At 37.1% G+C, this 16,740-nt stretch overlaps 1 protein-coding gene and 1 pseudogene across 1 annotated transcript in view; one reads left to right on the forward strand and one right to left on the reverse strand.

Annotated features, from left to right (window-relative positions):
• Nucleotides 1-16,740, forward strand: part of CFAP299 (cilia and flagella associated protein 299) — a 525,301-nt gene that overhangs the window by 47,756 nt on the left and 460,805 nt on the right. The window lies entirely within an intron of this gene.
• On the reverse strand, nt 2,915-3,270 carry LOC109439634 (BET1 homolog pseudogene; annotated as a pseudogene).

Consider the following 16,740-nt stretch of genomic DNA (forward strand, 5'->3'; position numbering starts at 1 on the left):
TAAATGGAATGGGTTTAAAAGAGACACTGGGAGGAGTGGAACTGGACCCCATTCTAACAGGTGCACGGAGGCTTTCCCACACCAACAAGCACTTCTAGGACACCAACAAGGTATCTGAGAATGCAGCTCAATTCTGGCACTATTTGGAGATAGGATCTTATTCCACAGGTAAAGGGCTCAGACCTACAAGATCACCCTCCACTTCAGACACCAATCACAAGCTTACCTTGTTACCTGTGCTTCTGACCAACTGGCTGCAAATTGTAGGTTCCAAGGATCTCCTCCAATTCCGGATGCCAATTGCAAGGCCAGGTTGTTACCTGTACTCTAACCGACTGGCTGTAAGTCAGAGGTTTCCATGATCCCTTCCTTGGTGTCTGTTAATTTGCTAGCGTGCCTCACAGAACTAAGGAAAACACATTAACTCAGTAGATTACCAATTTAGTATAAAGAATATTACAAGATATGAATCAGCAGCCAGATGAAGAACCAAAAGCTAGATGAACAGCATAGGGCAAGGTCCCAAACAAAGGAGCTTCCATTGTCGTGGAGCTTGGGGCCTGACATGGTGGTAAGTGGAAGCGTTCTGTTTCTTCAACTTGGAAGCTCTTGAAAAGGACCTGCACCCTGTCCTTTTGAGTTTTTATGCAGGTTTCATTACATAGTCATGATTGACCAAAAGTCACTGGCCATTGGCTATGGATTCAACCTCAAGCTCCTCTCCTCTTCCTGGAAATGGGGGGGTGGGACCGAAAGTTCCAACCCTCTAATCATGCACATGGTTAGCTCCATTGGCAACCAGTCCTCATCCTTAGGTGCTTTCCAAAAGTCACCTGATTAACATAACAAAAGACCTCTGTTGCTCCCAGAAATTCCAAAGGTGTTAGGAGTTCTGTGCCAGAAGCAGGGCGAAGACCAAACATATATTTCTTGTTATAAATCACGGTATCACCGGCATCAAGCATAGATCCAAGTACAGACTCAGACATTAGGGTTGCTATTTGGGCATTGATGTGATGCTCTCTGCAGCTTTGAAGTCTCATCCTTAGATAATTGTGCAAGCAGCAGGCATTTCTGAGATGGACCAGAGTGGAAGATAGCAAGACTGTGTGAGCTCACCTGTGACACCTCCTAGGGTGGGATTCAGGAGCTGGAGATGTTTGCAGCTGTGTAGACAGAGGTAACACCTGCCAACGAGCTTATTACATATGGTAAAACCCTGTTTGTACCTACAAACTGACACTCAATGCAAGTAAAAAAGGAGGAAGGACAATCTGCGACAATGAAAGGGCCAAGCAACTGGAGGAGCTGCGGAGAGTGGATGCCTTAGAGAGTCTGGAGGAAAGAAACAGAAGCCCATTTTCGAGCTAGGTCTCAGGAAGCATCAGAACCCAGGGATTCAAAGTCGGGAATGAAGTTTACTGTTTCTGTCTCTCCAGAGTCTCATGGTCACTTATTTCTGCTTTTGCCTGCACGTCTGTCATTTTTTTTTTTTTTCAGTCTTTAACTACAAACCTGCTTCTCTGTTTCTCTGTGATTATGCCACAAAAATGACTGTTGCAGCCTTATATGCCTCTCTGTTCAAGCAATCAGAAACTGATAAAAGTTGAGAGTCACAATTGCAAATTTCCAGGAGAAAAAAATTGTGATTGACTCACTAATCACTTCTGACTAAGGGAGCAGAATCTATTGTCCACTGTCCTTTTAACAAGCATAAATATCTTCTCTGAAAGGAAGACCCAGTTGTCTTGGAGTGGGTTGTGAGGTGCATGCAAGAAATATCTGGGCATTACTGGTGTCGTGGGACATGTCTGGAAAAGGAAACTAGAGAAAAATATTATCCCAAATCTAATTTAAAAATAGAAACCAATTCAAAACTTTTTCCAGAATGTGAAAGGATTTTTACATAGTTCGAAAGTAGGTTTTTATCAAGTTTAAGGAATAAAATGAAACACAGTAATTAGGTCAATGATTTTCAAAGTTTTTTTTTTTTCTTTCCTTCAGCAGAATCTTTTTACAAATGAAATCTCATGTGCAACTCCAAGATAAAACAGATGCAGATGGAATACTGTGCCTAAAGCATTGTCAAGGGGCATGGAACCCTCCCTGCCCCTTCTTCTGAAGGATGTATTTTATATCCTAATAGTTTCGTCTTCTCTTTCTAGCTCTCGCCCCCACCCACAGCATCCACATGAAACTACTCTTGGGGTGCCTTAAAGGAATCCCATCTTAATTGACATATTTATTTCAATTATAGTACTCTTTATTTTGGCATGTATATTTTATGTGAATGGTTTCCTATATGTTCGTGTTAAGGACCATGAAAAGTGAGACTTGGCCTTTTTGGTTCACCATTGTGATCACCCCTACCAACCCAGACCACTGGCTGGAACACAGATGTACTGAGGCAATAATTGTATTGAACGAGTATAGATAAATTAAGAACATTTTAAAGACAGAGTTGATAGCAATTCAGGAAAATACATTTACCATTCCATCACACACTTGTTTACTCCCTCCGGAGCTCAGCATTCGGCTCTCCAGGCATTCTGTTATTCTCCCGTCGAGTTTCTGTACATAGAATAAAAACCTACATGTATGGTAACAGCAGACTCTTATCCTGCTGTTTAATGTGACGACAAACAACAGAACAATTGTAAGAGCCAGACTTTGGGCCATTTCAATATCCCTGTAGAAAGGGGAAAATAAATAACTACGCAACAGTATTCAAAGAGCACTGTGTTATCTAATATGCTTTATAAAACAAGTCAATTTCGGTAATCGTCAATGGAAACAGCCATACTATTTGAAAATTTTGAATGTTTTGATGCTGATTTTTTTTTTTTTTTTTTTTACTGAAGTGGTACTCCATGCTGTTAAGTTGTAACAAATTCAAAATTCACACTTCCTTGTGTCACCTCAGTTTAATAATCCAATAAATGACACAAAAGGCAAAACAATGAAAACAGCATCATAGAGCACAGCAGCTTTGTCTGGTTCTCTCTAGATAAAAATCTTCAGTTTTTTCGTAGTTTTACCTAGAAATCCAGTTGTAGAATCCAACTGAATCCATTTCAGCTAATAATTTATTTTGATTTTTAACTTCATAGTCTGTCTCAATGGAAAGAGACTTTATAGCAGTTACTTTGTTTCTTCGACTTTCGGTGAGTCTCTCATTGTCCTCTTCCCAGGCTCCATATCCACGGTTAGCATAGCCTCGTTCCCATGGTTGCCAGGAGGGACTCCTTTATCCAGGTCTGGATGCCTCATCCTGCCAGAGGAGGGAGGGAAAAGGTGGGCGGAGTGGGCAGGACGGGGCCAGGGTCACCTAGACTGTGTGTTAGGGACCGGGCCCGGCAAACACCAGCTTCTTTCCCCAAAGTGCCGTCACATCAGTGGAGTGTCTGAAGAAACATTCTTTTCTCCAAAAGTTGCTGAAAGCAACTTAATTGTCATTGGTATAAATGCTAGAAAACCAGCTGATACCCATATTTTAGGAACCCTCACACCCAAGGGTTATTAAAAAGTTATGTCAGAAACATTTTAATTATGGGTTGTCTTCATGATGGTCCATTTGATGTTGCCATTTAACATTGTGGGTTGGTTGCATATGTTAAGACTCCATGTTCTGATTGTAATTTATTTCATACAGATTTTATTTTCATTTTTGTATTTTATTTTATTATTATTTTTTTTTTGGTTAGGTTTTTGACAAACTACCTACTGTCCTTTCTTTGAAGGTTTATAATTTAGGACATGTAGCTGAAAATATGTTAAAAAACAAGCCATAGATAATCAGAATCTCACCATAGGTGTAAATGGTAGTTATTTATTTGTATAAAATTGTAAATCTACACATTTTTGCCCATCAGAAATAAAAAAAATATAGCACATTTCTCCATGACATTTCAAGATCTTTCCATAAACTTTATCCAAACTAGATAACATGTAAAGATATTTTATAAATTACATCATTCTGTTATAATTTTTGACTTGGAGATTAATTTATAACAAGCTCCCATTTGTAGATGTTAAAGCCTGGGGATTTAGGAAAATGAAAAGGGAAGCACTTGGGTAGGAGTTCTATCACAGCAGCTTATCAGCAGTAAAATAGCCGCATCATGGGACGTGATACCTCGGATAAATGCTTTGATGTTGTAGTGGTGATTTTTTCCTCTAGGTGGTAGTCAGTGGTTTTTCTTTTTCCTTCTCCCCCATTTTGAAGATAATAGGTCATTTTTACTATTTACAGAAAGATTAGTTTCACATTTGGATGGCGATTTGAAATCCAATTGTATTTCATATTCCATTACATAAAAGAGTGTTTCCAGTTCTTCCCGCCCAAGATGCAGGTTGATGCATTGGGATGTACAGAGGTTTTCAAAAGGGAGTGGTTACGATGCGCCCAACAGTTCTATGGCTCTCAACGTAGATTTTTATGTCCTGCATTCTCTGGTTTTGCTTCTCTCTACTCAAAACCCTTTAACAGCTTCCCTGCACCCACATGGGCGTTGGACTGCCCTGCTCCTTGCCTTTTCATATTCCTTTGTTTGTTCATTTATTAAATAACTATGTGTTGAGGCCTGCTCTGTGCCAGGCACAGCTTTGTTCTTACTAAAATGACCTCTTTATTAATCTCCTCGTGGGTAATCCTATCCATTATTCAAAGCCCAGGTGAAACACTTCTTGAAGCTGTCCTTGATATACCTTAATAGCCCAATTTGCATTTCCTCTGGGAGCTCATGACAAATACTGTATTATCTATATTTTTCTAATGACAAGTCACATTCAGTTTTGCATTATCATTACTTATGTAAGGCTTTTAGAACATCTATTAGATTATAGTCTCCTTGAGGACACAGATTATGTTTTAGTCCCACTGCTTCCCTCAAAATTCCTAGCATGATACTTTGTAGATTGTCAGAAGCATTTGTGGAATAAATAACTAAATTTTAGACCAGCTTAAATTTAAATTTTTTCTATGTTGAAGAATTAGGAAACCAATATATCTAGTACTTTATGACATTTTGTGGTCTTGGTACAGCAGCTTTTTAAATAATTGGCACTTACTGATTGTTTATCTTATATTCCCATGAATATTTATTTCCCTCTGTCTTGTCTTCCCCTTACTTACAATATTTTGATAAGAAAGATAAGTAGGAAAAAAACGAAAAAAAAAACTATAGAAAAAAATTCAACGTAGGCCAAATCAAGTTTTGAACCTGGGTTTCCCAAACTCCTTGAAGAGGGGAACTCCATGAATGGACTTTATATAGTCTGGGAACTCCACGATATTATATTCAAATCTTGTTGTGTGTGAGTCAGTAGTTTTTATCCAATTCTTTAAGGTATGTTTTACACAAAAACAAAACAAAACAAAACACCAACTTCAAAAAACCCACTGTTCTAATTAGTCTTCATCCTTCTACTTTATTCTGATATTTCAAAAAATGTCACTATATATGAAAGACTTTGTAAAATTAATTTCTATATGTAAGCTAATTTTAGAGATTATGGTTGTCAGCAAAGCTCCATGCCATAGACAGTCATTTGGTATAGCTTGGTAAAAGACCATTCATTGGTAAGATTTGGAGAAGTGAATGTCAAGGTTGGTTCCCCGCCCCCCCCAGCCCCGCCCATCTTAATAAGATGAAATACAAAAATGTGAAGTCAATAACCCTAACGGCTGGTATGCAATTATGAAAGAGCATGTTATTTGTTACCTAAGTACTAAAAGGAAGTGAAAAAGTGCTATATTGCTTAAAGCTGGCCAAGGTTTGAGGAAACAGATAATGCAATGAATGACTTTGGAATGACACTCTCATTGCACTGAGTCTGTCTCATAACTTTCCACCATGATGCAGTGTCCTATAAAATTTTTGGTATTACATACCTGATGGGAAACAGGCCTCTATAGGAAATAAATATTTTCCCACTTACTAATCTAAAAAGCACTCTTTTTTCTGATGCTACCCAAATTAAAAAAAAAAAAAAAATCAGCTCAGTCATCCACAACATGGTAGCGAGCTGCATCTTTAACTGCGTCTCCCAGGATGTTCACACATGGTTCCTAAGTTCCATATAAATGAGATTTCTTGCAGGGTCTTACACTTTTCAACTTCCTGCTTTTCCTCATCCTGTTGTTTTGACCTTAAATAGAATTAACTTAATTATTCTGCCAGTTATTATTATGTATCCTGGGCCAGGACTGAGTAGCATGGATTAAATGATGAGTAAGATATAGTCTTCAGGCAGCCAATCCTGCCCTGGCCCTGTAAATAATTAAGTAGAATAAAGTATTAGTAGATGATCAATATGTTTGTACAGTATACACGTACAGTACAAGTATCCAGGCAGATAAAATAGTTTTTTTACATGAAAATCTATATCAGGTAGTCCTCACAGTCATTTCTGCAAAACCCAAACTTCCATCTATATGTAAAGAACAATGTAAATATGCACATATGCTGAAGTTTGGAAAGCATTTTTACTTATGTGCTCTTCTTGAAAACATTATTTTAAGAAGTACTATATGGTAAACTAATATTTGACAAGGGAGCCAAGAATACCCAATGGAGAAATGATAGTTTCTTCCATAAATGGTGCTGGGAAAATTGGATATTCACGTGCAAAAAATGAAACTAGACTCTGATCTTACACCACTCACAAAAAATGAACTCAGACGGATTAAAGACTTAAATGTAAGACCAGAAACCATAAAACTCGTAGGAGAAAACAGGAAAAAACCCTCTTGAGGTCTTTGCAATGATTTTGGGATATGAAAACTAAAGCACGAGTGAAAAAATAAAATAAAAATAAACAAGTGGGACTACGTGCAACTGAAAAGCTTCTAAGGGAGCAAAAGAAACAGTTATCAAAATGAAAAGGCAACCTGTGGAATGGGGAAAAATATTTGCAAATCATGTGTCTGATAAGGGGTTAATATCCAAAATATATGAAGAACTCATACAACTCAATAGCAAAGAGCAAATAATCTAGTGACAAATTGGACAAAGGATCTGAATAGACATTTTTCCAAAATGGGATGTGAATGGCCAACAGTACATGAAAAGATACTCAACATCAACAATTATTAGGGAGATGCAAATCAAAGCCACCGTGAGATGCTACCTCATGCCTTTTAGGATGGCTATCATCGAAAAGACAAGAAATAACAAATGTCAGTGAGGATGTGGGGAAACGGGAACCCTTGTGTACTGTTGCTGAGATTGGAAATTGGTGTAGCCACTATGGAAAACAATATGGCAGTTCCTCAAAACATTAAAGATAGAACTACCATATGATCCATCAGTTCTACTTCTGGGAATATATCCAAAGGAAACAAAAACACTTACGTCGAAGAGAAATATCTGTACCCTCCTGCTCAATGCTGCGTTATTTACGATAGCCAAGATGGAGAAACAACCTAAATGTTTATCAACAAATGAATGGATAAAGTGGTACATACATATTGTCAGAAAGAGGGGAGAATTTTCCGCACACCCTTCTTAGGTTCTTCTGGCTGGACTAATAATAAAATCAACACAGATTAAATTAACAGGAGAAAAAACAATACGTGCACACAGGAGAATCATAAATAATGGTCAGAAATGAAGAATTAGTCAGCCAGCATTTTATACTTTTTTGTAAGTAAGAAACAATAAATTTGTAAAGAATTGACAGGACAAAGAAAAATTTTGTGCTCATTAGAAAGGAATCTAAGCAAGATTTGGGTATTCATTAGTGAGGAATCTAAACAAAGTTTGGTCTTGAGTAGTAAATTAAGAAAGAGACAACAAGGTTTGTTTATATAAGTTCTTGGGTCCTGGATCTCTTGGTTCTAGTGATAAGGATTTCTCAGGGCACCTTGTAGAGTGGAGATTTATTTCCTGCACTCCAGGAGACAAGGGAAGGTTAATGTGCCCTTCTTATACTGTCAAGTAACTTAATTCAATTAACGGTATGCCATTGTGGGATATTTGGGGGTGGTTTGCCCTGGGCCCCAACAAGATACAGTAGAATATTGTTGAGCAATAAAAAAAAAAAAAAAAAAAAAAGGAAATCCTGCCATTAATGACAACGTGGGTGGACCTTGATGGCATTATGCTAAGTGAAATAAATCAGACAAAGACCAAATACTGTGTGATCTCACGTACATGTGGAATGTAAAAAAAGAAAACAAACTCATAGAAAAAGGGATAAGATTTGTGTTACTAGAGATGGGGGTGTAGGGAGAGGGGAAGTTGAAGGAAGGTGGTCCAAGATACAGACTTCCAGTTGTAAGATAAATAAGTACTGGGGATGTAATGTACAACATGATGACTATAGTTAACACTGCTGTATAGTGTATTTGAAAGTTAGTAAGAGAGTAAATCCTAAGACTTCTCGTCACAAGGAAAACAAAACCATTTTTTTCGTTTTCCTTTTTTTGTATCTATATGAGATGATGGATGGTAACTAAACTTATTATGGTAATCATTTCCCAATATATATAAGTCAAGCCACTGTACTGTATACCTTAAACTTTTATAACTCTGTATGTCAATTATATCTCACTTTCCTGTGTGCTTTGGGTGAGACTTGCTTTTGTGGTTATCAGCAATACAGCACAATGTCATCCTTTGAGAGCCATTGCACACCGGCATTCATGGGTGGCACCAGGGATGAGGCAGCTTCCTAGGAATGATGAACTCAGCATGAAAGAACTGGTATTAGAGAAGTGCAGAGGCATTTTGTATTGTTTCAATACAAACAAGTTCCAAAGAACCATTACATGGCATTATGCGTTCTCATAGCATTGGTACTTTTTCCTTGATGAAAGGGATAGGAAATTAACCAAGACTAGCACACTTGATGATAAAGAAAATGAAGAGATAGTTCCTGGACCTGTTCAAGAAGAGCTGTTACCTAGACATTAGGACAAATCATTGCATGCACTCACTGGACAATTAAAAAAACCAAAAATTTAAATACCTGTTCTCTAACCATTATACTGCATTGTCATCAGTCTCTAGATATGAGTTCTTTAAATACATTATTTCATCAAATAGTTTATATAGACAGGGACCCTGCACACACTGGAGGCAGCCCATTGAAAATCAGTACTTGGTCCAGAAAGAATGGTGCCATCTGTTTCCTAGAGACTGTTCGGCTCCCATCTACCATTGATGACAATACCCCTTTAGTGGTCTGAGGACTTACAAACTACTCAAAACATGGTATGGCCATGGACACTTAAAGAGGTGGTTAATGTATGGGAAGGAATGCCCTCCCTTCCACTGTGTAGAACTAAACAAAATGAAACCATTTGGAAATCTCTGCCGACTCTGCGACATCCTTGTTTCAACAGTCACAATCACATAACAATTGAAAAGGGTTTTGAGAAACTTCAAAGTAAACTAAATTCTATAACAAAGTCCATGTAGAACATGACATTAAATTAAGTAGGTAAAAAAATGGTAGCAAGAAGATAGGATTATATGGTAAAAAGGAATTTTATTTTAACTTGTTTTTAAGAATTTAAATTTCATAACAAATTGTGTGAGAACAGTATTGTATGTATATGTTTGCACATGTGTTTTAAGTATTTATCTGTTAGAGAAGTATGAAATCATAAGATGTGTGGGATTTCCTTTAAGATATTTGAGGGCTAGAGAAGAATGAGAGATGATAGGTAAAATGATTTACAAAAACATTGATAATTGTGGACACTGGGTGCTGGGTGGTTGGGGAACTTAATATACTACTCTCATTCTTTGCGTGTTTAAATTTCTAAATTAAAAAAAAGATTTAAATGAATTTGTTGATGTAGAATAGTGTCAGGCATTGGAAAGACACTCTACAAATTTTTACTGCATCAATGTACCTCTTTCCTTCTCTTTGAATTTTTGTAGCGCTTTGTATTATTCTGGATAGCCAGTGTATAGTATGCTTTATAATAGTAATTGGATTGTAAGCTGTACTTAGTATACCTATTTATTAATCATTTTTTTATGTCTTGCAAAGTCAAGCCCATAATTTCTCACATTTTTTTTCCCACACTGTATACCCAACACATGTGGTAGGCTCTCAGTAAAAGTTTGTTGAATGAATAATAGATGTTTAATACATACCTGCTGAATTGAAAGGGATAACTGTGTAACAAATGACACTGTTGACTGAAAAATTTTATTGACTAGGTGTTTCATCACCAAAAAGGATTTAGGGAAAAAGAAAGGGTTGCAACCTGGTGCATGCAGACATGGCAAGCCACGTGCACACTCTGGCCTCTGTGCCAAGATGGAGGGTTATTTATAGAAGGGAAAAGGAAGTTAAGGGAAAGGGAAGTTAGAATCACAGAGCTCTATTATAAACATAGGGTTCTTCCTGTAGGGTTTTCCTGTGTAGAGTTCCAGTGATTACATAGAGTGCGAGAACTTCCCTGAGCCTGAGTTACCCTGACGTATAGACCCTTCCAGCTGATTATTTAAAGTTCCAATTAGTCTTTATCAACATGGAGCAAATTCTTACTGCTTGCTCCTGGTAACTGTTTCTTCACTGGGTTATGATAAAAAATATTTTTCCTTTCTAATTAATACATAAATTTCTGAGAGCAAGGTATAGTTGGGGATACCTTTACTGGATCATGGATTTTTTTCATCCCTTCCTTTCCTTGGGAAAGGACTGATTCAGGCTTCTGTGAAGATAATGTTTAGTGTTATTTCTTGTTACAGTATCTGTTCCTAGGTCTTTACATTTAGAATCTTTGTAAACACAGGTGTATAAATAGAATGGTCTTCAAGGAAAGGAACCTTACCCTTAGTAAGCCTCTGAACAGTTGTGTTCTGCACCTGTAGTAATAAAATTTGAACGAGATAATGTATTGAATTTTAATCACATGTTACCTTGTTACATATTCACTGTTTGGAAACATTTCCTTTATTGTGGACTTGTTAGTAAAAGGGTGGTGTTGCCAATTAAGCCACTGAATGGCCTGGGGAGTGATTTGACACTGGGGAATGATTATAGTGTTGATTATAGTGTGTAAAAATAGCAGTCTTAGGTTCAAGTGAAAAAGTCTGGTAAACAAGCTCACTGAAAGCTGATCTCAGTAGCAATGCTGCCTGTTTGTAAATTTATAGATTCAGTTGGATTTTTCTCCAAACACACAGAAAAAGATCATTTAGTCAACAGCTATATATATTAAAAATGTTACAGCATCAGTATATTTAATAAAATTGACCAATGAAGGGGAATAGAATTTGCCACCCCCAAAATCTTCCTCTTTGGCGTAAGGATTATCTTGAGCTGGTTACTTTTTTTAAAAAATACATTTTATTGGGGAATATTGGGGAACAGTGTGTTTCTCCAGGGCCCATCAGCTCCAAGTCATCATCCTTCAATCTGGTTGTGGCGAGCACGGCTCAGCTCCAAGTCCAGTCGCTGTTTTCAATCTTTAGTTGTAGGGGGCACAGTCCACCACCCCATGGAGGGAATTGAACCTGCAACCTTGTTGTTGAGAGCTCCTGCTCTAACCAACTGAGCCATCTGGCGGCCGCCACAAGCTGGTTACTTTTTAAGAAACAGCAGAGACAGGCAAAGCTCTGAAAACCTCCCAGAGGGACCGTTTTGTAAGGTACATTTCTATTTGTAAGGGAAATCTCCATTGTAAGGGTGTCTCTCTCTCTGTAACCAGAAGAGGAGGAGGAGGATTAAATCTGTAGAAACTCTTATCGATGGAGGAGGCAATGAATGACCTAGGTCTGTACAACAACTGGACCCTCATTTGCTGTGCTTGCCTGATAACCTCCCATCACTGACATCTCCATCCCAACATACTCTTTTGTCTTTAGCTGGAAAAGGTGTTTAATGCAGTGGCTTAGGACATTTCTCGGAGTTACTGAGTTTTCCTGGGTCTCTCCCTCCTATCCAGGAAGTATCTGTGATATTCAACTGTAATTATTTTTCTCCTGTTAATCTGTCTTTTATTACAGGGGGTGGGGGGTGGGGAAGGGGGGATGATCTCAGCCAAGACTCTGGAAGGGTTGAGGAAAAATTATTCTTCCTCCCCTACAGCAGCACCAAAGATAGTTTAACAAGAGTTCCTAGAGCTTTTAGTTTGACTTTTTAGAAACATTATTCTGACATTTAACATGTTGACTGTTTCCACATTTATTTACCTGAACATATTCAGTGCTTGTTTAATACAGATTATTTCAGTTATTTTTAAAAGGCATTTAGGAAAGACAATGTTAATCTTATTTCCATCTACTGGTTTTTTTTGTTGTTGTTGTCGTTTTGTTTGTTTGTTTTTTAAATATGACCTTTATATTTTATTTTGTATGTTTTTTTGGAAGGCTCTGGATATTTTCTTTATATTGGGATATGGCGTTCCCTAACAATTTCCTAAAAGGTGGACAATATACGAAGATGAAAGAGTATCTGCTGTTCTTCATCCTCCTAGGGGGGAAAAAAAGTGAATCTAAAAGCTAGAATATGTAAATTTAGTTTACATATATGTTAGAAGTTAGGTTATGTATATCAGAATTCTCAGAGATTGAGCATAGCATAGGGTGGATTTCCCAAACTTACCTGTTCACAAAAATCTTCTGGGAGGGTACTTGCTAAAGTAGATTTTTGGGTCCCCCATGCCTGCTGAGTCAGAATCTGTTATAGAACAGAAAGAGTTTGTCCACTGGGCTCTAGCAGAGCCAAACACTAAACATCGAGAATTGCAGTGGAGAAATATTTGCTGTTTTGTTGTTGAATGGTGCCATCCAGGAGAATGGGAAGCTAATGCTCAAAACCCCGATGGTATGTAGATTACAGGTTATATAGGGCAAAACCACAAGTCACCATGGGCTAGGGGTTCAGGGTTGTTTTGGGAGCTGACTGGTTGGAGGTGAGGAAAGTAACACATTTCTTCAGGCCTTGAGGACAGTTCTGAGGTCTGTTCCGGAGTCCCTCTCTGTCCGGTCTCATGGGAAAGTAGCCAGGGGGTGGTTCTACCTTAGGGCTCAGGAACTAAAGCATAATTTATGTCAAGATGTTATCTTTAGCCTGCAGAGGTTCAGACCCTGTGACCATCAGTCATGTCTGGGCTATTACCCGGTTTCCCCGAAAATAAGACCTAGCTGAACCAGCATCTCTAATGCGTCTTTTGGAACAAAAAATATAAGACCCAGTGTATGTTATATAATAATATATTATGTTACATTATACCCGGTATTATATTATATTATATTATATTATATTATATTATATTATATTATATTATATTATATTATATTATATTATATTATATTATATTTATTATATTATATTATATTATATTATATTATATTATATTATATTATATTATATTATACCCGGTATTATATTATACCCAGTCTTATAGTAAAATAGGACCAGGTCTTATATTAATTTTTGCTTCAAAAGACGCAGTAGAGCTGATGGTCTGGCTAGGTCTTATTTTTGGGGAAACACGGTATCTTCTGCTGCCTTGGGAGTTGGTGACAGGAGTTGGTAATTTTCAGGGAAAAGGCTACGTCTCTAAGGGGATATATATATATATATATATATATATATATATATATATATATGGAGAGAGAGAGAGAGAGAGATGATTTCTAGAGCTAGGATTTACAACTAAATATAATCAAAGTCATAAGGACCCTCGGTTTCAAATCTCCAGGGGAAGGGGCCTGGAGTGTTTGTTAAACATATTAATAGAAACATTGAGTAGTGGTTAAGAGCAGGTATTTGGGCCTAGAATAGCTGAGTTAGAATCTTGATTTCACCACTTCTTAACAGGATATCCATGGGGGAAGGTATTAATAGCGCTAAACCTCAGTTTTCTCGTATATAAATTGGGGGCATTGGTAAAATGTACTGAGAGTTGCTGTATGGATTAAATGAGATGGTAAACTATATTAACGAGCATGAGTAATGTTAGCCTTAATTTTTCATTGATGAAATAGTAACTTTCAAGATAGGTAGGTTGGGTAGAAACTGTCCAAGTCCCATCACTTCTGCATTGCTAGGGTAGAAAAATTAGTTGCAGGGGGCACAGCTTAATCCCTTTGGATTAATGCAGATTTGTAGACTTTCCTTCAATCCTTTATCCCACCGCTTAAAGGAAGGGCCACTGCCTATTTTAATGACACTGAGATCAGCTAATCCTGCACCTAGAATGCTGTGTTTGTCTCTGAATCCATCTTTAATATGAGGCTCTTGTTGGAGAGCCCAAGGGCAAGTGAGGACTTCCTCTAGTTTATAGAACTGGATTTGTGCCTTCTTGCTGTAAATGTTTATACATCTGGAAGAATTCATTGTGAAGCTAACTTTGTTTTTCACATATTTTGGTAGTGAGTTGTAGAGAAGGATGCTTTTACCACTCACTGGCCTTTAATCATTAGTGGCTACTAAGCAGGAAATACTGAGAAAAATAAATGTGACCGATTTTGACTGACCATTGTTAAAAGATGAACTGAGGCATATTAAACATTTTAAGAGTTTATCTGAGCAAAAATTGATTTGAATTGGGCAGTGCCAAACCAGAAGTGGTTAGGTTAGGAGCACTCTGCTGATAGAACCAAGGGAACAGCTTATGTAGAGAAGGTGCAGAAGCAAAGAAAGGAGATTATTTGATTTGCTGTAGCTTAAAGCCAAGTTGATTGTGATTGGTTGTCCTTAGCGTTTTGGTTTCATAACCCTGAGGCATTTACAGGCTTAGATTTTGGTTTGCTTACCTAGACCACCCCAGCATTAGTGTCACCTTAGTCTAATGACCACCTTTTTAAATTAATTTGTTAATAACACCACACAAGTTTATGTCAATTCACAAAGACCTGCTAGTTTCCTCGCAACTTTTAAAGCTTGAATTTCAAAATCTTAGGGAGCTGAGTATTCTTGTTTTAGTCATTGGTATTATGATCTGGTGTCCATTCTAATATGTCTGCCCTCGTGACTCACTGGATATATATATATATATATATATATATATATATATATATATATATATATATATGATTTCTATATATATATATATATATATATATATATTTAGCACCCTTGTTGTAGAAGATAAAAGATCAGCAAACACTTAAAAACCATACTTTTTTTTTTTTTTTTTTTTTTTGCTTTCTTTCTGTACGGTATTGCATTGCTGGAAGAAGACAGGAAATACAATAAACTAGAAGCATGGAATTGGACTGGGTCTTTGGAAGAAGAGGTGTTTGAAGCAAAATTCAGAGATAAAACTCAGAAAACACTGAGACTGTTGATGGAGCTGAATATAGAAAACTGTTCATGTATTAATTCCACAAGCATCTCTTAATTTTTTGTTGTTAATAGAGGCTGTTAATATTCTTATTGTTCTTTATGTAACTTTTTTTGAATTAAAATCTTTATTTCAAGATACTTGTAGATTAATTTGCAGTTGTAAGGAATGATACAGAAATCCTATGTACCCTTTACCCAACCTCCCTCATTGGTAACATTTTACAAACATTTCAGAAAGTCATAGCCATGATATTGACATTAATAGAGTCAAGCTGCAGATGAGCATCTCTGTCACCACAAGGACCCCCCACGGTGCCCTTTTACCTACTTCCTCTCCCCTCAGCTCCCTCCTTAATAACCCTTGGCTATCTCTAAGGTGTTCTTCATTTCCATAATTTTGTCATTTCAAGAACGTTATATAATTGGGATACTACAATATGTAATCATTGGTATTGGCTTTTTTTTTTTCCACTCAGCATAATTCTCTCGAGCTTCATTGAGGTTTTGTGTGTATCAAAAGTTCATTCCTTTTTATTGCTTAGTAGTTATTCACAGTATGGATGTACCACACTTTATTTAATAATTCACCCATTGAAGGATATCTGGGTTGTTTTGGCTATTATGAATAAAGTTGTTATATATATTGGAGTAACTATTTGTGTGTGTGTGTGTGTGTGTGTGTGTGTGTGAATGTAAGGTTTTATTTCTCTGGGATAATTGCCCTGGAGTGCAATTGCTCGGTCATATGGTAGTTACATTTCAGTTTTATAAGCATGCACCAGACTTTTTAGAGTGCCTGTACTATTTTACATTTCCTGCAAAGTGTGAGTGATCCAGAGTCTCTGCATCCTCACAAGCATGTGAGGGTGTTACTAGTTTTTATTTTAGCCATTCTTGTAGGTGTATAATGATATCTCATTGTGGTTTTAAAGAATTCTACTGGTTAATGAGGCTGGACATCTTTTCACGTGCCTTTTTGCCATCTGTATATCCTTTTCATTGACATGTCTTTTGCCCACTTTCTAATTGAAATTTTTGGTTTTTTTCTCTTGAGTTTTGAGAGTTCTTTATGTATTCTAGATACTAGTCCCTTGACCGATATGTGGTATGTAAATGTTTTCTTCTGGACTGTAATTTGTCTTTTCTATGCTTATCACATGGTTTTTTTGCGGAGCAAATGGTTTTACTTTTGATAACTTCCAGTTTATCTTTCCCCCCCCCCCCCCCCCTTTTATGGATTGTGCTTTTGGTGGCAAGTCTAACAACACTTTGCCTAATCCTAGATTACCAAGATTTTATCCTGGTTTTTTTCTTTTCCTTAAAAGTTTTATATTTTAATCTGTGATCCATTTTGAGCTAATTTTTGTATAAGGAATGAGACCTGGGTCACGTTTCATTATTTTGGTTTATAGATGTCTTCTTGTCCAGCATTGTTTTGAAGGGGACCAAAATTTTGTCACCCCAAAATGTTCCTTTTAG

Source organism: Rhinolophus sinicus, chromosome 1, assembly GCF_057876585.1.
Source record: "Rhinolophus sinicus isolate RSI-liver-muscle chromosome 1, RSI-T2T, whole genome shotgun sequence".
Classification (NCBI taxonomy): Eukaryota; Metazoa; Chordata; class Mammalia; order Chiroptera; family Rhinolophidae; genus Rhinolophus; species Rhinolophus sinicus.